Here is a 26,926-nt window from a genome sequence, read left to right on the forward strand (position 1 = left end):
TTATAAACACAGCAACTGACATTCTCAATATTATTTAAATTTATAGCACCCACACAAACCCACAATTCAAAATTTCTATTTTGTGCTACTGAAATAAAATGTGTCCTGGAACACTTAAGTTCTGTCTATATAAATCCCTATGTAAAAAGAGTACCAAAATCTGTGACAACTCTGAGGACAGAACTGAACTTCAAATCAGCTCCTAACAATACAAATGACATAATATAGCTTAATGAATACATGGAAATTTTACAGATACCAGCTAAATTTTAACAAAGGTTTTAGCAATGACCACTTTATCACTTCCCATCTCAGACTTTCTCTTATAATACATGCTTTTGTTTCTGTGTTTAGGCTTAAGGAAGACTATTGTGTCCAATACACACCAAACCAAAACTGTACTTACATTTTTCAAGTAAACTTTTTGTATAATGTTTTTTCTATATTATATACTGCAATGTGATAGGTATAACAAGGTAAGTTATAATTAGGCCATAACAATATAATTACCTATATTGGGAATAATATGAAGCATGAGTTCAGCCCACACTATTTTAAAATCACTTATTATATATATTATTTTTAAAATGGGCATTTTTATTTACAGGTATCCCATATGGTTAACACTGTCCTCATGAAACAAAACAGTTTATATGAAAGTTTGTTTGGTTGGTTGGCTGATGTTTTAAAGACAGAGTCTCAGGTAACTCAGGCTGCCCTCCAACTTCCTATGCAACTAAGGCTGACCTGGAGCCTCTACCTCCAGAGTGTTGGGATTATAAGCATATGCCATACCACCCAAACAGTTTACATTTTTAAGATGTCTATTTAAGGAGGAAAGGGGAAAGGCAGTGGAGAAGTAATAGGGTGAGACAATGACATATATATAAAAGCACCATATTAAAAACTATTTTGTATGCAAACCTAAAATTTAATTTAATTTAATTTAATTTAAAAAATAATGGTGCATGCTGTAATGCTAGTGTTGGGAGAGCGGTAGGAAGATCAAGAATTCAAGGTCTCATGAAACCCCTGCTCAGATGTAGCCCATAGATTCAGTCTCCAAGTGGGGCCCTAGTAAGGGGAACGGGAACTGTCTCTGGCATTAACTCAGTGGCTGGCCCTCTGATCACATCCCCTTGGTGGGGGAAGAGGAGGTAGCCTTGCCAGGCCACAGAGGAAGACAATGTGGCCAGGCCTAATGAGAGTTGATAGGCTAGGGTCAGACAGAATGGAAGGAGGCCCTCCCCTATCAGTGAGCTAGGGGAAGGGCATAGGGGGAAAAGAGGGAGGGAGGGTGGTATTGGGAGAAGAGGCGGGAGGGGGCCACAGCTGGGATACAAAGTGAATAAATTATAATAAATAATAATTAAATTTATTAAAATTAAAAAAAACAAATTCAAGGTCTCTTTAGCTGCATGAAAATTTGAGCTCAGCTTCAAAGATACTTTCAATTATTCAAGTCAGTATTTCTTTCTCATACATGTGACACTTCCAAACTCCATGCTCAAGGTTAAGAGTTAGCAAAGTGTTATAATGACTAGATCAATTTCAAAGTCTTATCCATCCATTATGAAAAAAAAATGCTACAGCAAGCAGGACTTTGAAACAAATATTCTGCAGACAGAATAGTTAAAACTGGCTGGACAAAAAAAAAAAAAAAAAAAAAAAAAAAACAGCCTAGAAAGAAAACTGTCTCTGCCACCCAAGACAAAAGTCAATGTATTATTAACCAACTGGTAAACCATCCTCTGGGCTAGAGTAAAAAGACTGAATAATGTATATATAAACTTCTGTTTCTATAATGCATGGCTCACCCTAAACTCTTCAAACACTCTCTGCCTGAATCTTCAAGTCATTTTGGCATTTCCAAAGCTACTTTACAAGCACATTGCCTTTCACTTGTTTCCTTTTTCTAAGATGAGGTTTCATTGTAGGGCTTGACTACAACTCACAACCCAGGGCCAAACAGAAACTTGCCAAATGCTCTTCCACTAAGCTACAGTTAGTTAAATTCCTTTCTTTTCTACATCTTGGTTCAACTCAGTAAAAATATTAACAACCCACAATACAAATATAGTGATAAATAGCTCTGGCTGTTCTGGAACACACTCTATAGACCAGGCTGTCCTCTAATTCAGAGATCCACCTACCTTTGATTAAAGGCCACCACTGCCTGGCTACAAATTCTTTTTTTTTTTTTTTTTACAAATTCTTATTTTATTGAACTCATCTATAGAATTAAATAAGCAAGTATACCATCATATTAAGAACAGAAGAAACTGGGTGTGATGGTGCACACTTTTAATCCCAGCACTCAGGAGGCAAAGGCTGTGAGTTCCATGTCTGCCTGTTCTACATAGTGAATTCTAAGCCAACCAGGCTATAGAGAGAGACCTTGTACTCACCCTGCCACCAAAAAAAAAAAAAAAAAAAAAAAGCCAGAATGGTGGTGCATATCTTTAGTCCCAGCACTGAGAGCTTTAGAGGCAGGTGGATCTCTGAGTTCAAGCCAACCAGTCTACAGACCTGTTCCAGGACAGCCAACCACACAAAGAAACCTTGTCTCAAGAAACCAAAAAGACAAAAAGCAGACTATCCTACCTTCCAAAACAAAGATCACAGAGCAGGAGCATTAGCTTTCACTTGTCCACAGACAATACAGTAAGAACTATTTATGCATATCATTAAGCTTATCTTGGTCGAAATTTCTCCACTACTACAAGGCCGATGAAATAATGCCTAAGGTGGATTCAATCACAAAAAAACGTTTTGCCTTACAAGAGCAAAGGCACCAAATGGAGTGATACATGCCTTTAATCCCAGCACTCAGAAGGCAGAGGCAGGTGGATTTCTCTAAATTCAAGGCCAACCTGGTATCTATATTGAGCTTCAGGACAGCCAGAGCTATGTACAGATCCTGGCAGAGAGAGAGAGAAAAACCAACCAAAGCACCTGCTCTTTCATTCTTTCAACTGTAGGTGGCAACCTAATATTGCTAAGAAAAAAAAGAGATGGCTGAAATTAACTAAAATGTTCAGAGGTTAAGATGAGGTATTATATACATCAATTTGTCTAGTAAGCCTGAAGATGTCGATATGAAAGGGGGTTATTTCCTGAAGCACTATGTTCACGTATCTCAGCAAAAAATGAAATGTACAACAAAAACCATAATGTTGGCTGGGCATGATTGACACAGGCCTTTAAAATCCCAGCATAGACAGACAGACAGATAGATAGGCAGACAGACAGGCAGACAGACAAAAGTATGTGGTAAAACACTTAGCCATTAAACTGGTGGAGGAAAAAAAAACAAGAGAGGGGCAAGGTGTACCCTTAATACTGATACCAAGATTGAATTGAGGTTAGTCTGGGAGAACACTAATTAAAAAAAAGTATAATGACCCGTGTGTGTGTGTGTGTGTGTGTGTGTGTGTGCGTGTGTGTGTGTGCGCGCGCGCGCGCGAGCAAGCCATAATAAAATTCATTACTTTATAGATCAACTTAGAATTAATCATTAGGAGCCAGGTGCAATAGAACACGCCTATAATCCCTGTGAGTTCAAAGCCATCCTGGTCTACAAAGGAGTCCAAGACAGGTTACAAAGAGAAACCCTGACCCTCCCTCCAAAAAATAAATACAGATACATAGACAGGTAACAAAAAATAAAAAATAAAAATAAATTTAACAAAAAGAAAAAAAAAAAAAAAAAAGAGAAGCCTAACATAGTGGTGGCAACACTTATAATCTCAGCACTTTGAAAATGGAAACAGAGGATCTGGTATTTAGGGTCATTCTGAGCTATACTGTGACTTCTGAGACTGACCTGGTGGACTACATAAAAATAAAAAGTAATCTGGACATGGTGGCACAGGGCTTTATTCCCAGAACTGGGGAGTTTGAGGCAGGCAGTTCTCTGGCCAGCCGGGTCTACAGAGTGAGTTCCAGGATAGCCAAAGCCACACAGAGAAACAAACTCTGTACTGAAAAACCAAAAATTTGAGTCAGAAGTGCTGGTGTATACTTATAATGCTTGGGAGGCTAAGACAGGAAAAACACCAGTTTAAGCCAATCTAGGCTACATAAGATCTAAGTTATATAAGAGTATATAGCTTTAGTGTATGCACAAGACCTTGGGTTTGATCCTCAATAAAAGGGGAAGGGGAGTGGGGAAAAAAATCTATATTATCTTTTTAAAAAAGTGACTGATGGCATCTTTAAGTTTAAAATTTATATATACCTAAATCGAACAATTCTAAAATTCAGGGCATATGTTATCTATACTAGAAATGTATGCATAAAACATATCCTACTGTACTGTTTGGAACAAAACCTAAGCCCCTTAGAATCTATCTTAATGTCCAAAAACAGAATGATGGACTGCTTATGAAATTAAAGCAAATGAGTTAAATCTATGTGTAGAGACCAAGATAGCTAAGAAAGAAAGAAAGAAAGAAAGAAAGAAAGAAAGAAAGAAAGAAAGAAAGAAAAGAAAGGAAAGAAAGATGAGCTTTCCACACCTTTTATAGCAATTATAAAGGTGCATATAGGAATTTAAAAACAAGCAGAGACAGGAGTAGGTGCACAGCTTTAATCCTAGCCTTCTGGAGGTAGAGGCAGGCTGACCAGCCTTATCTACAGAATTCTAGGTTAGCCACAGTTTCATAGTGAGAGCCTGTCTGGAAGAGGGAGGGAGCATGAAGAGAGGGGGAGGAATTGTAAGGCATACACCAGTGTTAAGATTAATTCAGAAAGTGTAATTAAGTATTGTAGAGGTCACCAGTATCATAGACTTCAAGTTCCTCTGCATAACTGAGTAAATTTTTTGTTTTCCCCCCACCTTTGAAGGTGATAATGGGACTTGCAAAGTAAAAACTCACTGGAACAAATAAAAGGTTATTTTAAAACAAGCAAAATAGTATAACAGAGACTGACAATACAATAAAGATTAAGAAAACAAGAATTTCAGTAAGTCTATCTATGTAAACAAGGCAAACTGCCAAATGAGTCTAATTACTCCAACCTAAAATCTGTAATTCAGATTTAAAGTTAAGGGTTTCTTTGAATAATAAATAAATGGAAGGTTCTCTCATTTAATGCTAATTAGTGTCAGCTTAAAACTATACTATTAACTGAAATCACTAATAACTTGGTTGACATTTAAATTGATGACTGAAATCTAAATTCATTAATTCTCAGACTGCTATTTTCCACGTTTTACCAGAGCTAAAACTGGAGTGCTTTTAAAATAAATGTTATTGCTGCTGACAGCAGGTGACTGGTGATACATGGGTCACTGCACAGAATGCTCAAAGTTAGTATTCTTGTTCTTATTTCTCAAAATTAAGTGGTGCATGTACATTGTTAGTAGTAAGTACATATTCTACTATTACTAATGTATTTAAAATGACTACACTACAGTGGGACTGTCAAACACAAACAAGTAATAGCATACGCACAAACTACAGCAGCAGAGTGGACAGGAAGAGCCAGGATAAAAGGGAAATAGAGAATAATGACAAAGAAAAGAAGAAAACAATAAGAAGAAAAATGTCCAGAGAATTTATTATATTCCTAAATCCTCAGTATGTTTGGGAGATAAAAACCCCAGAAATCTGTTTTAAAACAAGGTCTTATATATAACAGGCTGGCCTACAACTTGTTGGGTATGACCTGGAATTCATGATACTCCGATCCTCCTGACTCCACTTCCTGAGTTCTGGACTTACAGGCCTGAGCCACAATGCCTGGTGAATTATGTGGTGAATGTGGAGAAGGGAGGTTTAAAATCCTAGGCTTCCTATGTGTTAGGTAAGCACTGGACCAACCTAAGCTACACTTCCAACACCTTGGTTTTATATTATGTATACACACATGCATACACATTTATACATACATACATACATATATTAACAGAAAGCCTAATGCTTACTTTCATTAACTCAGCATGATTTGCTTCAGGATTACTGCACTGATTTCAAAAAAATTTTTGTTTCATTAGAAAATTCATTACATGTATTTTTTTTTTTTTTTCTGAGACAATTTCTCTATACAGCCTTGGCTGTCCTGGACTCTTTTGTAGACCAGGCTGGCCTCGAACTCAGAAATCCGCCTGCCTAGCCTCCCTGAGTGCTGGGATTACTTATAGGTGTGTGCCATCATGCCAGGCTCTTAATTAGTACCTTTTTTTAAAAAAATTAAATTATTTTTTAAATTAGTTACATTTTTAAATTAGTTAAATTTATTAACTTTGTATCCCAGCTGTATCCTGCTCCCTCATTCCCTCCTAATCCCACCCTCCCTCCCTCATCTTCTCCCTACCCTTTTCAAAGTCCACAGATAGGGGAGGACCTCCTCCCCTTTCATCTGACCCTAGCTTATCAGGTATCTTCAGGCCTGGCTGCAAAGTCCTCCTCTGTGGCCTTAGCAGGGCTGTTCCTCCCGGGGGAGGGGGAGTGTCAAAGAGCCAGCCATTGAGTTCATGTCAGAAATAGTCCCTGTTCCCCTTACCAGGGTACCCATTTGGTTTTAAAGCAAAGAAAAAATTGTTTTCTAGAAAGGCAAGCATGGGATAAAACTACAATAATAAGCCTTGACAACAAGTTAAAGAATGACAATGGCAGTACTTTTTCACATTACTTTCCAAAAATCCATTAAACCAATTGTTGCTACAAATAAAGCTGATCCATTTACTCCTGAAAAAAAAACAAAACAAAACAGTAACCAGGCTTCCGAGATGGCCCACAAATGCCTTTTCTACTTCTCACAATTCTGCTTAACTACACTTTCCATTATCCTAGCCTAAACAGAAAGCAGCCAAGTACCAAGCTACTATTTCCTATGATCACTTAACTGTTAATGCCCCCTGTATGTTTTTTAACAATGTCACTGGGGACAAAGTATAGCACTACTGGAACATCTATGATGGCAACAACCACTCATCAGTTTTCAGCACTCATCTCTCATTTTCTGACCCACAGATTCAACCTTTCCATGCTTGTTTATAGGCAGCTAAAATTCAACCTTTCTTCAAAACATCCTGCCCTTCAAACTTTGTAATTTGTCTAAAACAACAAATTTACAAATCCAGACTCCACTACTTAACACCTTCTATATTCAAATGGGCACCATTTCTACCCTTTCCACTCAACTTCACAAACTCTATCTCTACTAACACTGCATCAGTTCAGGTCCTTTTCCTAGCCTTCTTCATTCACATCCATATATGTGAACCAACTATGACCTCTACGCTCTCTGTGTGAAGTCTCAGGGAGCCTGCCACTGTCTGCAACAGCATTTACTAAATTAGTAACAGTGTCTCCAAAGCATTTCAAAAGATTCTCTGCTCATAGAAATTGAATAAATGGTAGTTTAAACAAAGTTAAAACACTGTTCTCTAGCTACCATCTGAAAGCCTCACAATGCATGTATGTATTTCTTTCTCTACCAACGTGGAAGTGAAGTCCAAAGTAAAAACTACAAGACTTTTAAGAGCCTTTAGAATCTGGCACTTATCAATTGCTATCATTCACACAAACTTTACATCCCTTTCACACAGAGCACAATTTGCAGCTTTTCAAATTGCCCTACCACTTCCTGACTCCATTCTTCTGTACACAATACTCCTTCTGCCAAGAATGCCTTCCCAAACCTAGTCTGGCTGAGGAGCTGCTATGAATCCTTCAAGCCAACTCAAGCCGCTAAGATTTCTTTGACTGTTCTTTCTATCTCCTGGTAGAGGACTCCTACCACTTTTCCCCACTACTCCAACTGTCAGAGCGGTTACTAAAGACATCAAACTTAGACTTAAAAGCTGAAGGCTGAGAATCAAGCTAGCACCCAGTAATGTATATCAAATCAATGTAATGAGGTAAAACCAGAGGTGGACTTTTTCTTCTTTTTCTGGGCAAAATCTTACAATAAATTTTGGGTGTGGGCATGCTCTCACATTTCAACTCTATAGGCCCTTTCCAACTAACTTAGCCAGATTCCTTCCTGACCTGTAACCCTCCCTATACAAACTCATCACAATGTTATTTATGTCCCTCAAATTAATTCCTCTTTGATGTGGTGCCCCTAATGATGTGGTGATCCCAAACATACTTCCTAACTATAATTTTGCTACTGTTATGAATCATAATGTAAATATCTGGTATGGGGATTATCTGATATGTGACCCCAAGGGGGCTATGACCCACAGGTTGAGAACCACTGCTCAAGCGTTATTCTGCATATTAGAAGTGACAGCTGGGGACTGGGGAATAGGGTTTAGCAGGTAAAGTAACTTGCAAAGACTTGTGTTAAAAGGACCAGAACCAATGCAAAATAACCAGAGTTTGGGCTCAGCCTAGAGACAGGCAGATCCCTAAGGATCATTGGCCAGCTAAGTCTCAGAATAGTGAGTAAGAGAAATGGTCTTTAAAAAAAAAATAGAGGGGGCCTCTGCGGCAAACATAGGGGTCTATAGTGTTTGGGATCACATTGAGGTATTGGACGATGATGAAGAGACGCACCCCAACATCAACACGGCCAGCCTCTTCCGCTGGCGGCACCAAGCCGGGATGGAAGACATGGAGCAGTTTCAGGAGAAAGAGGAATGGACCAGGGCTGCCGTAGGCAGCAAGCTGAAGGAGCTTTAAGTGGCTGAAGGCAGTGGCCAGGTGGAGCTTGAGCAGCTTTGCGCTTAGGCACAGCAGCTGTGCAAAGAGAAGCGAAGCTGGGAGCAGAGGCTGGAGGACATGGGCAAGAAGAACATGCCCTGAAATGTGGACATACTCAGCAAAGATGGTTTCAGCAAGCCTAAGGAGGCAGAAGAAGACTCAGAGGAGACAAGGGAGCAGAAACACAAGAAAAGTACGAGAAACAGATCAAACATTTCGGCATGCTCCACCACTGAGATGACATCCAGAAATACCTATCAGACAATGGCCACCTGATGTGTGAGGAGACAGCCAGCTACCTGGTTATCTGGTGCACTGACCTGGAAGTGGAAGAGAAATGTGCACTGATGGAGCAGGTGGCACACCAGACCATGGTGATGCAGTTATCCTGGAGCTGGCCAAGAGTCTGAAGGTCAACCCCCGGGCCTGCTTCTGGCAGTTTTTCACCACGATCAAGATCGCTGACCAGCAATACATGGAGGGCTTCAAGTATGAACTGGAGGCCTTTAATGAGCATGTTCGGGGCCATGTCAAGCTATGACTAGAGAAGGCCATGAAGGAGTATGAGGAGGAGGAGCACAAGAAGAGGCTGGGCCCTGGTGGAGGTCTACCAGTCCCTGCCTGGGGAGCTGCAGAAGTGCTTTGATGCGAAGGATGTACAGATGCTGCAAGATGCCAACAGCAAGATGGATTGCACCAATGCCAAGTATCACATGCAGCAATGTATCGATTCTGGCCTCCAAGTCTGGTGAGACCAAGTCTGGGTCCCCAAGTCTAGTGAGGCCAAGGAGGGGGATGAGGCAGGCCCCGGGGACTCATTGCTAGAAGCTGTCCCCAAAGTGGCAACGAGAAAGATGTCAGTGCATGACCTGCCCTAGCCACTGCCACCGGCCTACAGGCTTCTGTGGGCCTTTCTCCAGAAAAGGAAACCTAGCCACCATGTCCTGAGCTCCCAACTTCCTTTACTTCTGCTGCTCCTCACAGCAGAAGTGGTCCACGGCCTGACCCACATCCCCTGTCTCTGGCTTGTCACCAGCATTCGTCCGACCCTCTGCTTCGGGTTGAGGGGCTCTGCTGTCTGCAGCCTCCCCAACCCCATTAGCATTGTGCCAAAGTCCTGGTTCTGGGGAGGGGCAGCAATTGCCAGGTTGGTCCACCAGGTTGGGGATACACATGTCCCCAGCTGGTCAGGGTCTGTCCCTATGGGTCTGTTGTCATTGTTTTTCTTTTGTCTAGCTTTCTGTCCTGCAGCTGGCAACAATGCCCAATAAACAGTTCCAGGTGTGTGTGAGGGGGGGAGATAGAGGGGTTGGAGATATGGTTCAGTGGTTAAGAGCACTGACTAAAAAAGGGGCAGTGGTGGTGGCTTATGTCTTTAATCCCAGCATTTGGGAGGCAGAGATATGCTCAAGGCCAACCTGGTCTATAGAGTGAGTTAGTTCCAGGACAGCCAGGACTACACAGAAAAAAATCTGTCTCAAAAAACAAAAGAAAGCACCATCTGTTCTTCAAGAGGGTACATGTTCAATTCCCAGCACCCACATGGTGGCTCACAAGAAACTCTAAACTTCAGTTCTAGAGAGTCCAACACTCTCTTCTGGCTTCCACAGGTACTAGGAACATGTACACATGGTACACAGAGACATACATAAAGACAAGTCACATAAGATGCAATATAAAACATTTAAAAAAACAAAACAAAACAAAAAACCTATTAAGGTAGAACAGGAGCTTGAGAGATGGCTTAGAAGAGCACTTCATGTTCCTCTAGAAGACCCAGGTTTGGTTTCCAGCACCCATTATTATCAGGTAGCTCACAACCTCCTCCAGGAATCAGGAACCTGAGAAAAAACACACACACATACACAAGGTCGAAGGCTGCAGACAGCTCAGAGAGAAGTCTTGGTGCACAAGCATTAAGAGCTAAGTTCTGTTCACTAGGCCCCATTCAAAAGCTAGACAGGGCAGGCCATCTGTAACCCTAGGGCTTGCAAGGGAGACAGGTAGAGCCAAGAGCTTACTTCCAGACATTCTAGCCAATCTGCGAGCTCCAGGATTGGTGAGAAAGACCTTGTCTCAAAAAAGTAAAGTGGGGAAGCCACAAAAAAAAAAAAAACCCAATGTCAACCTCTGACCAAAAACATACCCACATACAAATACAAAGGCAAATGGCCACTGAGAAATACTTGAGGTTGTCTTTGGCCTCCACACAAGTATGCTCATATGTGCATACAATACCTGCATACATGTGCACCTATATGCACACACACATATGGCAAGTACACTCACACACTACACAGTACCAACAGCCTCCTAATAGTCTCAACTTTTAGTTAGCCTTTTCATTATGTTTCATTCTTTGGTATAATCCTAGGAAAACTTCAGATTTTCATGGCTACCTAGAAAGGCATTAAGTTCTAAAAGCTGACAAACCTAAACTTAATCTCTGCGTAAGAAAATGAAGAAGAAAATTTAATTAAAAAAAAAATAAGAAAAAAGCATGTCCATCTCATTAATGGGAAAAATCATGCTTATCAATCCAAATATGTCCTACAGTAAATTTATGATTTATTATCAATAAGTGTAATACTTGTATATCTTTATTTTATATTACTGTGTACCTTACGTCACATAAAATTATTTTTGTACAAAAAAAAAAAGAGAGAAGTAAAAATGAAGAAACTGAGAGAGATGCCAGGCAGCACAAAGAGACAGATAAATCACACAAGGGTTGGGGGCAGTGGCATGCCTGAAATCCCAGCACTCTGGGAGGCAGGGGCAGTCTGCTCTACGGATCTATGTGGCTTCAAGGCCAACCTACCTTAACACTGGCTACTCTTGCAGAAGAGCTGGGTTCAATTCCCAGAACCCAGAACCATCTGTTACTCTAATACCAGAGGTTCTCATACCCATTTCTGGCCTCAAGAGCGCCAGGCATGCACAAGGTGTACAAACTTACATGGAACCAAAACACCTATGCACACAAAATTTTTAAAGGGAAAAAATGATTAAGAAAAAAGTTTAAAATTTTGACAAGCAATCAAAGACAACTCTTAAAGGTTGATTCTCCAAGAGCTATTAATTCCAGCACTCCAGAGGCAGACGCAGGCAGACCTTTTGAGTTTGGGGCTACACAGTGAAAACTTGTCTTGAAAAAAGCAAACAAAAAGCTGATTCTCCAAAGAGTAGAGTGGGTCTCAACCTCACATTGTGGTGGCCCCCAACCGTAAAGTTTTTTATTGCCATTTGATAACTGTGATTTTTCTGCTGTTATGATCATGTAAATATCTGGCATGCAGGATATCTGATATGTGGCCCCTAAGGGGTCATAGAGTATCAGCACAGTGAATTCTTAGATGTGCTGTTATGGTCTTAGGATCACAGCCTGTGCCTCAGCCATCCATATGTATGCAGTAAGCCAACTGAAACAGCCAAATAGTGGGAGAAGGGATAAAGCGATCCCCAGCCAAGCCCATCTTTTGGGTCTTAACATGAGGTTAAAGTTTAAGAAAGGGCTAGCGTTCTGTATTCCTACTAACCAGTCCAGATCTAGATGTAGTTCTGCCCTTTCTCTCCTCTAAGGGAGAGAAGTTGTAAATTTCTTTGCAGGAGTGTTTTGTCTGTCCCCCTATCCTCCATCTCCTCGCCAAGGGGCTTAGGCTTTAGGCTTTCCCTTCTCCTAACATGAGATTCGTGAGGGAGCTCCAGTTTTGGTGGGACCACTGTTTCAATAGCCCAACATACACACGTGTCTCTTCAGAGTATCTTCACCTCTGCCAGGCTGATTACAGTGCCACTACTAGAGCACAGAATAACGACCCTGAAGAAAAGAACACCTACCTGACCAAGAAGGACAGGAATTCAACCCAGAACACTTACTAACATGCTGCTGTTTCCTCCCCAGACTCCAGCTTCTTCTGTAAGAACGAGCCAGTCTAAATAGTCTGTTACCTTTCAGCATTGTTATTTCCTACGCTTGGACCTTTACTTTAAGGCCCAATGCTTATGTGGAAAAAAACAAAACAAAAACAAAACCCACAAAACACTAAATGAGAGTAGATCTACCCTAACATTAAGGCACAATTTGGTCTAAGTTTCTTTCCTAACATTCTGTGTCACGTGGTCATTCATTCCAAAGGACGATTCATAGAATATAAGAGAAAGTTGTAACTAACAGATTAATTTCCTACCCTAAGATCTATTTATTTTAAGCTGTTTTACCACTTCAGATTCTACCAAAGCACCCAATATGACCTTTGGGTCTAAGATGTAATCAATTTGGTGTTAGAACTGTTCTGTGGAACGCTCCAAAAATTTCCATCCTCACATAGCTTTTGTTTCATATCTGCATTTTTTAAAAATATATTTATTTATGTATATGAGAGCTTTATCTGTACGCACACGTGCATGACAGAACAGAGCATCAGATCCCATTACAGATGGTCATGAGCCACCATGTGGTTGCTGGAGAGTTGAACTCAGGACCTCTGGAAGAGCCAGTGCTCTTAACCACTAAGCCACCTCTCCAGCCCCCCATATCTGCATTTTTGACTAGATCTCTTCTTCACTCCCATTTTTCTATGTAATTATCATAAAAGTAATTATCATAAAAGTAGTAATTATCATAAAAATAAATATTAAACTGTGTTAGTCATAGTCATGCCTTTATCAATTACTATCCATGATACTTTATGCTTTCTGTTATTGTTACTATTAATCAGGGTCTTGTTGGGTATAGCCTAGGCTGGCCTTGAATCTTCAGTGAGCCTTGTGTCAGCCTCTCTTGGGATTACCAGCACTACCATACCCAAATTGTTTTGACTTTGGGGTCAAAGTCTCAGTAAGCTTCCCAGGCTGGTTCTGAACTACTAGCAATAATCATCCTCATGCCTTCGCCCGCTCCCCCATCATGAACTACAGGCTCACAGCACTGTGCCCAGCCATACATGCTAGAAAAAAAGAAAAGAGAAAATGTTAATATCAGTAATGCCAATATTCTAAATGCCTTAATGGTTATCAGATTATCATTAACTTCAGGACATTTCTATCTTTTTTTTTTTAATGTGTGTATGTATGTACATGTGTGCAGGTTCCCATGGAGGTCAGAGGAAGGCATCGGATCCCCTGGAACTGGAGCCCCATGTGGGTACTGAGAAGTGAACCTCCACAGGAGCAGTTAGTGCTTTTAAGGCTGAGCCACCTCTCTTGCCCACTTCTATCTTTTAAATATCTACTTTATTCAAGATTAAGCTGGGGCTGGGAGAAGGCACACACTGCTCTTCCAGAGTCCTCAAGTTTGATTTCAAACACCCACATCAGGCAGCTCACAACAGCCTGCAACTCCAACTCCCAGGAGAGCTAACACCCCTGGCCTCTGCAGGCACCTGGACTCCTATGCACAAACAGGAATAGACAGACACATGCCAATAACTAAAAACATAAATAAAAATAAAAACAGAGCTGGAGAAATAGCTCAGCAGTCAAAAGCACTTGTAGCAGCTAAGCATGGTGGCACATCCTTTAATCCCAGCACTTAAGAGGCAGAGGCAGGAGGATATCTGTAAATACAAGGCGATACTGCTCTACATTTTGAGCTCCAGGACGACACAGAGACCCTGTCTCAGAAACACCCTGCCAAAAACAAACAAATGAACAAACAAAACAGCACATGTTGCTCTTGCAAAACTTAGATTCAATTCCTAGCAAGCACAAGGTAGTTCATAACCATTCATAACCCCAGTTCCAGGATCAGATGATCCCTTATAGCCTCCTTAGGCATAAGGCACACATGTGGTATACAGACATACATGCAGGCAAAACACTCATAAAATAAATTAAAGTTTTTAAAAAAACTATTATAAGCCCAGAATGCTTGGGTTTCTTTTTTTTTTTAACCTTTAACCTAAAGTTTTAACCTAAAACTAGAAATTAAACATGTACCTGAATTCTGAACTTCTCTCTCAAAGTATGAGAATTGAAAAATCCAACAACATGGCCACTCTCTGTATATAAAGGCCAGTTAACTTCAAATAACGCAAAGTAAAATAATAATAATAATAATAATAATAATAGACAAATTAACAACAACAAAAAACAAAGGCTAAATTCTGTAGCCTACCTCTTAGATCAAGATTTAACCAGATCAGATACGGTATACAGTAGTCCCCTAAAGCAGCTAGACAGTGCACACATAAAATATTGTTTTCTTCCATACAGACATGAAGCTTAATTTATAAATTAAGCACAGTAAGATTATCAACAATAACGAAGCAAGTTAACACTATATTATACTGGAAACTATGTGAATGTGATTTTTCCATTTATTTTCCTTTTAAAATATCTTACCTTTAATTTAAGGGAAGCAATTTCTAGTTCCTTTGGATAATATGAATTACTAGCTACATAAATAAGCGGGATGCTTACAATGGCTAATAAGCAATAAACAGGCACTGACAGTGAGTCTATTGGATCAACAGGTGACTCACAGCTAGGCCAGAACAATAGGCAGTGCAAAATTTCATCACTACTCAAAATAACACAAAACTCAAGTGCCTAGATCAGTGTTCGCAACCGTCCTAACGCTGTGATCCTCGTGGTATGATGACCCCCAATCATAAAATTATTTTTGTTGTTACTTCATAGGTTTAATTTTGCTACTGATATGAATTATAATAAAAATATTTTTGGAGATAGATGTTTGCCAAAGGAGTTGAAACCCACAGGTTGAGGACCACTGATCTAGATTATTTCTGGAATTTTCCATTTAATATTTTCAAAACACAGCTGAATGATGGTTAAATGAAACTACAGAAGGTTAAGCTATGGATGGGGGCTGTACAGAAGAGATACTATTGTATTCAGAATACATTTCATCACTAGACTTCTAGGGTACACTGAGTTTATAAATTTAACAGATGTTGAACACTAGATTAACCACTTTTAGCATACCTCTGAACCATTTTTAAAGAGTGTTCTTGTCAATGATAAGCTCCTAACTCTACTCTCATACAAGGTCTCACATTTAGTACTTATAGTTAGTGTAGGCCACCAAGTATACTACCAAACAATTGTTTTACAGGCCTGGAGTGACAGGTTTATAATGCCAGCTACTTAGGAATTCTGAATAGGAGAATTTTAAGCTAAGGCCAGCCAACCTGCTCAAGAGCATTAAGACCGTATGCCAAAAAAGTTTATTAAAAAACACACAAAAGGGGCTGGGGATGTAGCTCTGAATAATGTCTGCTTATCATCTGTGAAGCCCTAATTCAAATTCAAATACCACAAAACAGAATTCATTTTACATTAAGACCATGTTATTAAGATAACTCTGAAATTCTATTTTCTGTCTTCCAAGACTTCGGCTGTCCTTCAGATTTTTATTTGACCATCACCCAACACTGAGAAAAAAAAATACAGAAGACCAAATTCCAGTTTGCTCTCCTGTCTCTGCTTGTTCTCAGTCTGACCACTGACTGGGTTCCATGAGTGCAGGAATGCGATTCCAGCATATTGCTAAGCTTACTGTTTATTTCAGGAATGAAGCATGCTCTTCAGTGGTTACAAAGCTACCATGCATGATATAGAAGCACAATGCACAGAACGGGAAGAAAGAACTCTAAGTGCCAGGAAGAGTGAGCTGAGTGTTCCTTTCTTTACATAGGCTCGTTTACTCTTAAGCCTCTTTGAAATATTCTTTGTAAATCAAAATGAAACAAGAAAGAGGAAAAAAAAAAAGCAGCTAAGCAACTATAGTTTAAGAACTCTGAAGACAACCACAAGCTAAGTTTAATATTACTGTCTACACCATGGAGTTCTTATTTCTAGGTTTGTGAAAGTATGACTAGGAACCTATTGCAAAACTTCCATTTCCTCATCTAGAAAATAAAGTTCAGCAATTATCATATATTTGCTTTAGAGCATAGCACACAATAATCATAGGCATTGACAAAGTCAAGAAAATCAGTGGTCAGTCAGGTCTCATTCCCAAATCCCATGAACAAATCTTTCTATTATAATTTTCTCTAGTGTCAACACACATTCCTTTTTCTTCTTCTTTTTTTTTTTTTGAAACAGAGTTTCATTTAGGCCAGGCTAGCCCTAAATTAAGTCTGTGGCTGAGGAGGCCTTGAAGTTCTGATGCCTCCTGCACAAATTGCAAGAATCTGACACCACACCAAGGGCCTCACATAGTAGCATGCACTTTACTAACTGAGCTATACCCCTAACCCCAAACACTTATTCAGAGAAGAATCAATATTTGAAAAAAAAAAAAAAAAGAAAAAAACATTTTGGGCTGGAGAGATGATTCAACAGTTCAGAGGACCTAGGTTGAATTACCAGCACCCTCATGACAGCTAACAACTGTCTATAACTCCAGTTCCAGGGAATCCACAGCCTCACATACAGACATACACGTAGACAAAACCAATGCACATAACATAAAAATAATTTTTTAAAACCAATAAAACATTTGGGAAGCTGACATTCCACAGTTATTAAGGGCAAACTAAACCAGCTAAACTTTGTTAATGATAATAACTGATAACAGAACCAGGCGACTCTTAAGGAACAAGTTTCACTCTAACTATGGTTTTCAAGGCCTGGAGTGACAGGTTTATAATGCCAGCTACCTAGGAATTCTGAATAGAAGAATTTTAAGCTAAGGCTTAAAATATAGAAATTTATATTATTTCAAACTAGTTCTAAATTAAAACGTAAATTTTCAAGACAGGGTTTCTCTATCTTGCCTTGGCTGTCCTGGACTTGACCAGGCTGGCCTCGAACTCACAGAGATCCACCTCCTCCCTGTGTGCTGGGATCACAGGCGAGAACCGCCCAGCTAAAAACACAAATGAAACTTCAATATCTGATTGGCCTGGGCAAAGAAATCAATCATCCTACAACACAGCATGCCAACAACGTGAAGCTTTTCAACTTTGTTTTCAAAAAATACACCGCTACTTAATATTTTCATCTAATTATAACTGCACTACTTAAATGAAACATAAAAATATCACTTTCCCTGCCCAATACCACAAGCCAAAACAGGTATTGCTGTTCTAACAATGTATAAAAATCTCAACCTCTTCACCTTCACCCTCAGCCTAATCTAATGATGAAAATTTAGATTGGGAGCAGGGGAGCAGACACTGTATCAGGAAAGCAAAAATTATCCTCTAGACTAGACATAGCGGTGCTGCATGTGATGCCACTGTGAACAGTGGCAGGGCAGGACCATGAACTAGAGGCCAACCTAGACTGCACACAGCCAAACCTTGTTCTCATTTTCTTTACAATCATTAATAGGTTTACTATTTCAGAAAACTTCCAGAAACTGATGAACTAAGTTGCTGTCAAACCGGAATGGGATATCTACTTTGGCAACTATAGCCTATTCAGTAAACCTGCAATACTCAAGAAAAAAAAAAAAAAAAAAGTGAAACAAAATTGTTGTGTTTTAACAAAAAGGCTTGGTTCTAATCAAAGGTGGAGCACTTTTAATGAGGTACTGGCCCTTCCAAAATAAAATCACATTGGAAACAGGGAGATGGCTCAGCAGTAAAAAGGTGTTTACAGGGGACCTGAGTTCGACTCCCAGCACCCACAGCAGGTAGCTCACAACCATCTGTTTAATTGTTTAATTCCAGTTCCAAAGGGCATGGCCTCCACACATGTGACACACATTCTCAGACATAAATAAAAATACTTAAAAGTACTAACAAGCTTTCATGTTAGCCACAAACCCTCTAGAAGGGCTTTCATCACCAATGTCCCCAATTTCCTTCGATTTAAACAAATCCTAAGGTCCTGCTTCATATATCAAAAAAATCACCCTTAAAATACTCAAGTATGTTCCATTCAGTTTAGAATCATGTCAGTTTCTAGGTTTATGAGTTCATACCCATTCATTTTGCAGTAATATAACCGCTAAACATAGCTCTAAAACATTAATGATTAGTAGTTAATTATATAAGTGATTCATACCTCTTATGTCCAGACACCAAGATCTTAGGATGCTTCTGTCAGACCTAAGGGAAAAGTAAACAATGAACACCTGTCACAAAAGCTTTCCAAATTGGGAAGCCCCAAACAGTTACTGTCAATCTCCAAAGCAATTCCTCCCCGCCCCAACTCCACACCCCAGCAAAAAAGATATCATCCGGCCAACGGTCTGACTGTGCCTTTCTCTTTACTATCTGGAGTTCACTGACACCTCATCAAGCCCGAAGTCACTTTCCTTTCTGGGCCTCGGTTATCGGTGTAAAGTGTGCTGATAGCTAGGGTAATACACTGCCTAGGGCCGAACTAGGATTCAGCCTGTCAGCACCTGCACGAACCCATCTGGGATGGGACCCTTTCCACACTCTTCCTCGAGGGGCACATCACCTTCTGGACTTTGAGTGGCTAGCTTGCCCACCGGGCCGGCCCGCACGGACCGGGTGCACTCCAGGCCTCCACACCCACACGTGGTCCCAGACAGTGTCCGGTCTCCGTGCCCTCTCTCCCCATCACCCACACCTTTCCATGGAGGTGGTGTCCAATTCGGGCCATGGAAGCAGCTGGTACCCGCCACCGGGGCGACACCGTCAGCCTCCTCCAGCCTCCCTGCTCACCTTCGCCGCCCGCCCCACAGCCCGCTCGCCCAGCCACTCACCAGCAGCGCGGCCGTGCCGACTCCTCGGCGGCCTCCCGGCCCGGGCAGCCAAAAGGCCGCAGGGGGCCGGGGTGGGGGCGCTTTCGCCACCGCCGCCCCCTCTCCTCAGCCCAGCCCCATCGCCCTCGGCCGGCGCCGGCGGTCGCGGGTCGCTCGGGCTCGAGGTGCCGCAGCCGCCGCGCGTCGCCGCTCGGGCTTTGCGGCCAGAGACGCCGCGACGGGGCCCGGGCCGCACCGGGCGCAGGGGTGTCCGCGCTCCGCTGTCGGCGCCTGCGGCGGCGGCGTGCTGCCGGGCCGGGCGAGAACAAGGGAGCGCGGCGCGGAAGACCGGCAGGGGAGGGGGGGCGGTCTGCGCTGCGAAGCGGCCTCCCGCCGTCGGCGGCGACGAAGCGGACCCCCTCCCCGCGGCCACGGCGCCCGATCACGCTGCGGGGAGGGCCGGTGGGCACACGGGGAGCGCCCCGCGAGCTCAGGACTCCCGCGCCGGATGTGAGGTCACGTGATTGCCTCATCCCAGCGCCCGGCGTGGAGGGGCCGTCAGGGGGCGGGGCGACCGTCTGGTCCCGCCCACCTCCTCTCGTGGGGCCCCCAGCCCGCCTAAGCAAGAACCGCTAGCGGGATGCTGCTCAGGCAGGACTCGTGTGGCAGGAGGCGACGGACTGTGTGTTGCTTGTCATGAAGAGAGATTATAGTCCAAACCCCCATTTTTTTATGAGCACAGAAACTGAGGCCCAGTGGTAAATGCAGATTTGCCTAGGGTGGCAGTCCAGAGGACGCCTGTGCTAGCAAGGTGACAGCGAAGTCCTAGCTCCGGGTGCAGATTCTTTCCCTCTTTTATCCCCACCTACACCAAAAAAACAAACAAACCAATAAACAAAGACCACTTTAATCCCAATGCAACTCCTGGCCCAACCCGCAGGCGTGGGACAGAGTACACAGTCAGGTAAGGCTTAAAAGCTTCCACACCCGAAGCCTCCCGGGCCTCAGGGAGGAGTTTCTTCCGACAGCGCTGGATGCAAATTAAATAACTTCCCTCCACAGAAGAGTTATCTCGGGGCACTGCCCCGCCCGGATATCCAAATCGCGGGTTTGGTTTTCACTGCCTTCCGCTTTGCTTTGAGCGCGGGAAGCAGAGCCTGCCACCTGCTGCCTCAAGCTCCGCCATCTTTCTGCCCTGAGTCTACCTCACCTGCAGCCCAGACGCCTAGCCAGGGCTTGTTATTGTTCACCCGCCGCCTTCTGCAAACATATCTCCTCCCTGCTCGACTATCCTAAAGTAGATAACAGCATGTGCTCAGCTCCTGATCCCCACTCTTGGGCACAGTCCACCAAGGAGCATCCGGCCTGGACACCTCTCTGGACACACCGTCTTGGTCTACAGCACATAATGGCACCTCATTTGGGTCAGTACTGTGTCCCAGATCCATGGCCCTAATGTGCTTCATTGGAAGCAAGAAGGATGCTGCTCCTGCTCTCCACCAATGGTGGTCTGAGTCCGGGATGGCAGTCCTAGGGGTTTCTTTTTGCCAGGTGGTGTGGACATCATAGTAAATGAAGATGAACCACAGCTGTGTATGGCCAGCTCCTGCTCACCATTGCGTTTCAAACCTCTGTGGGTGTTTCCTACCTTGCTCGTGCTGAGGTAAATGGGATAAGGATTGAGGAAGCCTGGGTGTGGCTGAACAAACCTTGGACATATTCCTTTGGCTCCTGGTCCTTTACCTCTCAGATTTTAAGCAAGCTCGAGCCTCTCCAGGCCCTATAAATAAAACTGTCAAGCCAACCATCCACTTAGAGTGCCCTCTTCAGTTAGCTGCCAAATGTTTCTGGCCCTCTCATCCACACCTCTTAAACAGTGAGCTCCTCCTCCTGGCTACCTCTACTTCCTCATTCCTCGACTTTGTCAAACAGACCACACAAACACACACACACACACACACACACACACACACACACACACACACAGAAAGAGGCCCTTTTCACCCTGCTCAAGTGAGAGTAACCCAGGACCTTCATGTCACCCACCACTGGTGCAGAGCTACCTTCTTCCTCAAGAAGTAGCTACCTCTCTGCTACATTGATACTGTGGGTGTTCTCACCTTCTGGAATCACTCTGCTGCCTCAGTCTGAGGAATTTGCTCTCCCACTTGTCAAGCCTCAGTCACTAAGACCTCTGCCTTCTTCAGCGGCATCCTTAAGTGCCACTGATTGTGAAGCAGCACCTGAAATGCTGGGCGGCACTGGAAGCCCACAGCTGTATCCACTCTCCTTCACTCACTCTTGGAGGATCATCTCCACCCTTGCTTTACAGGCCCAAATCCATCAGATGTCTCATACAAAACAGAGAATCAAACAGCCAACTGCCTATCATGCATCTCTACCTAGAGCTCACCGAGAAACACCAATGCTGGGTCCAAAACTAAAACTTGTCCTCTGCCTTTATAGCTTCCCCTCCCAAAGCTATTAGCACCACCCTCACACAGCCATCTGAATTAGGAAGTTAGGAATGAATGAGTCACTATGAAGGATGAATCACTAAGCCCTATCCATTTCACCTCAAATTCCTACCACCATTCCACTGGCACCCCATCCTTTCTGAGCTATGCTGCTTTGGCAGCCTCCAACAGCCTTCTTCAGGTGAACTCATCCTCCATCCTGCCCCCAAAGACCAGCCTAAAACGCATACAAACTTAAAGCCCTAAGGTCAACACACTCAGGCTTTTATATTTTATCTATTACATGTATTTGATGGGAGTGGGGGCGCATCATGGCACAAGTGTGGGTGTCAGAGGAGAAAGTTTTGGAGTTGGTTCTCTGGTTCCACCCTGTGGATCCTAGGGATGGAAATCAGGCTTGGCAGTAAGTACCAATACCTCCCATCCCACAGGCCAGCACTCAGGCTTTTAAAAGACGCTAAGAGCCCACGCTTGGTGATCCATGCCTGTAAAATCAGAAAATCAACACTTGGGAGGTGGAGGCACAGTGAGTTTGAGGGCAGCTTGGACTATGAGACCCTGTCTCAAAACAACAAATCAGACAGACAAACTTGAAAAGCCCAGATTTCAAGATGCAGCTAAATTTCTCAAGCTAGGGCATAAAGCTAGACATAAAGCTATGAAACTCCATGAAGAAACACAGCAGTTAATTGTTTCAAAAAGTTGCTTGCTACATAAGTGCTTGCTACATACATGAGTATGGAGGGAAGAGAACGACACTGACCTGGGAGGGCATGTTGAGTCAGTCTTGGCCATGTTTAAAGGCTGTGGGAAGACATAGAGAAGAGAGTCCCCAAAACAGGACTGGTTTTGAAATTTATAAAAGCTTGAATGATACTCAACCTATCACATTTCTGGGCCCCAGACTTCTGTAATGTTAGATCCAGGGTTTCCTTTTTCTGATCACCATTTAAGGCCCAACCCAAGTTAAGTATGTTGGTCCACACCTAAAATTGAAGCTTCTGGGGAATGAGTCAGGTGGATCAAAGGAGTACTGGAGTTCAAGGCCAGCAAGAGCAATATATGTACATTGGGCCTGAAAAATAAATAAAGAAGAAGAAAAAGAAAACAGCCAAAACAGCAACAAGCACTCGACCCATGGACATAAACTCAAGATAACAGACCTACAGTCAGATTTGACTATTCTTGCCATGAAAAGTAGTTTTCCACAGCAGTCTTCACTTTCTCTACCCCCTAACCCTTCCATTGCTTTACCTTCTCTGTCACCAAGAAAACTGCAGACCATCTACAGAGGCAACCCTCATCTTTCCTCCCCCGGATTTACACATCGCCCCCATACATCTACTTTTTTTTCTCATTCTAAAGACACAAAGGCCCTCCCAGCAAACCTATTGCTCAGTAGTTCTCAAACTTCCTAACTCTTTCCACAGTTCCTCATGGTGTGGTGACCCCCAACCTTAAAATTATTTTTGTTGCTATTTCATAACTGCAATTTTGCTACTGTTATGAATCATAATGTAAATATTTTTAGAGACAGAAGTTTGCCAAAGGGTCCAGGATGAGGCCCCTATGAGGTCATCAATGTTCTCAATGCTAGCTGTATTTCTAGCTCTCTAGTCCCCCTGACAGAATCTGTCACCTCATCTTACATTTTATTCATTTATTTATTTTTTATCTTACATGTATGAGTGTTTTGCCTGCATCTATGTCTGTGTACCATGTGCTTGACTGATGCCTTTGGAGGCCAGAAGAGGATGTCATCTCCTGAAACAGATGTGAGCTGCTATGTAAGTGATGAGACTTGAACCCAGATCCTCTGGAAGACAACCAGTTCTCTCCAGTGTGTTATTTAACTTTGAGACGCGGTCTCTCTATGTCACCCTACCTGGTCTAGAACCCCCTATGTAGATCAGAATGGCTTACAAATGTGTGGCAATCCTCCAGTGAGTCCTGAGCCTGCAGTCATGCCTCTCCTCACCCACCTATCTCTTCCCCTTTGAAATACCTTTTCTGTCAATTATGTAGTCTTATGATTCTTCCTCTTTGTTACTCCTTTCTCTCTCTCTCTCTCTCTCTCTCTCTCACACACACACACACACACACACACACACACACACACACACAGTCTGAGAGCCAAAAACAATACCTTTAATGTACACCATAACATATTCTTCCCAGGTCACCTTATCTGTAGTTATCATCTGCAAGTGCATTAGGAACTCTCAATTGCACCCCTAAAGCCCATCCCTCTCTTCAGAGTGTCAGGACCATGCATCCCTCCCTCCCTTTGTTGTAGTTTCTGTTTTAACATTTATTTCATTTTTTAGTTATATGCCGCCAATGCCCATGAGGGCAGGAGTGTCACACCCATCCCTCCTTGAGCTGTAGTTATGGGTGCTCATGCAGCACCCAATATGGGTGCTGAGAAATGAACTTGGGTCCTCAGGAAGAGTAGTTGGTGCTTTCAATCACAATGTTACCTCTCCAGCCATATTGTTTTTTTCTTTTGTGGTTGGTATTGGTTGGTTAGTTGGTTGGTTTTGTCTTTTTGTTTTTTGAGACAGGATCTCTCTACAAAGCCCTGTCTGTCCTAGAACTCACTATGTAGACCAGTCTAGCTTAGACTATGTGTGCCATCATACATGACATGACTCTTAAATATATCCTTTTTTTCTCCAAAGAGGGGTCTCCTGTTTCCCAGTCTAGTGTTGAATCTGATATGTAAACAAAGATGACTTTCAACTCGAGGTCTTTCTGCCTTTACTCCCTTGAGGAAGGTGTGGGTTTACCATATCTGGTTTATGCAATGCTAGAGACAAAACCCAGGACTTCATGAATGCCAGACATAGTTTACCAACCGAGGCCAGTATCTCTTTTTTTGAGGTAGGGTTGCATGTATCCCAGATTTTCCTTAAACTTGCTATGCAGGTAAATGACCTTGACTTCCTTCTTCTACCTCCCAAGTGCTGGAAATACAAGTATGTGCAATTGGGATAGCTAATGGACTGTACTTTCCTTATCCACTTCTGTCAGAGGACACAGTTCATTCTATATATTTATTGGCTGTTGTGAATCTCATTACCATGAGCATGAGTGCAGGCATCCCAGTCATGGAATGATCTCATTTCCTTTTGAATGCCATTCTTTGTATCTCCTACTCTTTTTGTTACACACTGCCAATCTAATATCATGTCTATTACAAATCTGTCCACATCTCTCCATGTCTGTCACCACTGGAACAATCCCAGTCACCGCCATCTCGTTACAGCTGCCACCAACTGATTTCTGCGATGTCACCCTTGCCACTTCCAATCATTCTCACATCCTGACCAAAGTGTCACTGAGCATGCATTGGAGCATAGCATTGTTGACAATTCTCAACAACTGCCCATGTCACTGAGAATAAAATGTAAACTTTGTTGGCCTACACGATCCCATCCTTTCCCCTTTCACTGGCACTTGGCCACCTTCACCTCAGTCCCCTATCCACCTTCCTCATCCCTTCCATGTGGCCCTCTCTCAGTTCCTCATATACACCAAGCTCCTTCCTGCTTTGGTGTCTTTGCACAACCTCCTCTCCCTTCCCTTTTCTCCTCTTGTATGCTAACTCTTAGGAGCTCAGCTCTGGCCTAAACACTCACACATCAGATCCTGAGATGGTGCCAGAATTTGCTTCTCTCCCTTTCTTTTGTTATCATCTCTTTTTTCCCCTTTGTCACCATTGTCACAGTCTTACTTGCCAATATATGTCTATTTAAACTTGTCCTTCCTGTTAAACTATAACCTCTGGGAAGACTGGAACTATAGATTGGGTGTATAGCTCAGTGGCAAGGCTGAGCACCCACAAGGCCCTGAGTTCAATCCCCAGCACTAGTGGGAGGGAGGTGGGCAGGAAGCTAAGACCATTTGTAATTCCATTTGCTGTTCCAGCATATTTCTAGAAGAAGCATTAAAAGTGAAGGTGAGGGGCTGCTGCACTGGCTCAGCAGACCAAGGCACTTGATGCACAGCCTGGCAACACAAATTCAATCCTAGGAACTCACATTAAAGGTGGAAGGAGAAGACCAACTCCTTAAACCAGTCCTCTGGCCTCCACAGTATGCCCCTCCCTGGTCTCACATAAATAACTACATTAATATTTTTTTTTAAATGACAGCTAGGTGTCCTGCACACTCCTATAACGCCAGCATGAAGATGAGGGGTTCAAGGCCAGCCTTGGCTATATAGTGAATTTGAGGCCAAGGCCAGACTCAGCTACCCTATACTCTGCATTAAAAACAAGCAAACAAAAACAAATTGGCAATGGAAGGCAGGTGTAGCTGAGTACGGTGGCACACCAGCCCTGGGCTTGTAGAATCTGAAAGACATGTAGTTCAAGGCCAGTCTTGCTTGTTTGGAAAGGAAGGAGTGGGGGGAGAACACACTTGCCGTCCTAGTACCCAGGAAATGCAGGCAGGAAGATCAAAAGTGCCAGACCATCCTGGGACATGTATTGAGAACCTGTCTCAAAAACAAACAAACAAACAAACAAACAAAGAGGCATAGTGAGATAGTTCAGGGAGTAAAGATGTTTGCTGCCAAGCCTGATGACCTGAATTTGATCCCTGGGACCCACATGGTGAAGAGATTGCAGACCTTTGACCTCCACAAGTGAAAGATGACACACACATACCTACACACTCACTCTTGGGAGCACAATCTCTAAACCCAGAACCTTAAACCTGTTTAGTGTTTGGATCTTCCATTCCTCCTCATTTACTCATGAATTTCTGTGTTTCTCTTTACTTTTTACTCATGCTTGGGTTTGGATTTTGTTTTTGTTTGTATGGAGATAAAATCCTCCATCTCACCAGATAGCTCAGGCTGTTCTTGGACTCCTGGTCCTCCTGCCTCTATGTTCCAAGGACTTAGAATGCAAGCATGTGTGTCTCCTTACTTGACTTTAATGTATTGTTTCACCCAGTATTTACAATAGCCTTAGGAATTACAAATTTTTATTACGTCTGTTTACAGCTAACACTGAAGAAATCTCATTTTATAGAATAGGAATATATAAAAATAACTCACCGGAGGTCACAGGGTCAGTAAACATAACAGGCAGCATTCAGACCCAAACAGCTTAGGCTCCAGAGCCAAACTCCAAGACCAAACAACCA

General features: G+C 42.6%; 1 protein-coding gene and 1 pseudogene across 6 annotated transcripts in view; one reads left to right on the forward strand and one right to left on the reverse strand.

Annotated features, from left to right (window-relative positions):
- Atp13a3 (ATPase 13A3) overlaps positions 1-18,688 on the reverse strand; it is an 80,133-nt gene extending 61,445 nt beyond the window's left edge. For 5 of the 6 annotated variants that reach the window (XM_055624977.1, XM_055624979.1, XM_055624981.1 and 2 more), the window contains exon 1: positions 18,645-18,663. The gene's annotated coding sequence lies outside the window, so the exon portion shown is untranslated. Of the gene's footprint in view, positions 1-18,644 lie in introns of all 6 variants that reach the window. The other variant, XM_055624978.1, reaches the window with a different exon arrangement.
- On the forward strand, positions 8,412-9,528 carry LOC129689820 (hsp90 co-chaperone Cdc37-like; annotated as a pseudogene).
- Positions 18,689-26,926: the final 8,238 nt, after the last annotated feature.

The sequence above is a fragment of the Psammomys obesus genome, unplaced genomic scaffold, assembly GCF_907164565.1.
Source record: "Psammomys obesus unplaced genomic scaffold, mPsaObe1.curated_primary_1811, whole genome shotgun sequence".
NCBI classification, from domain to species: domain Eukaryota; kingdom Metazoa; phylum Chordata; class Mammalia; order Rodentia; family Muridae; genus Psammomys; species Psammomys obesus.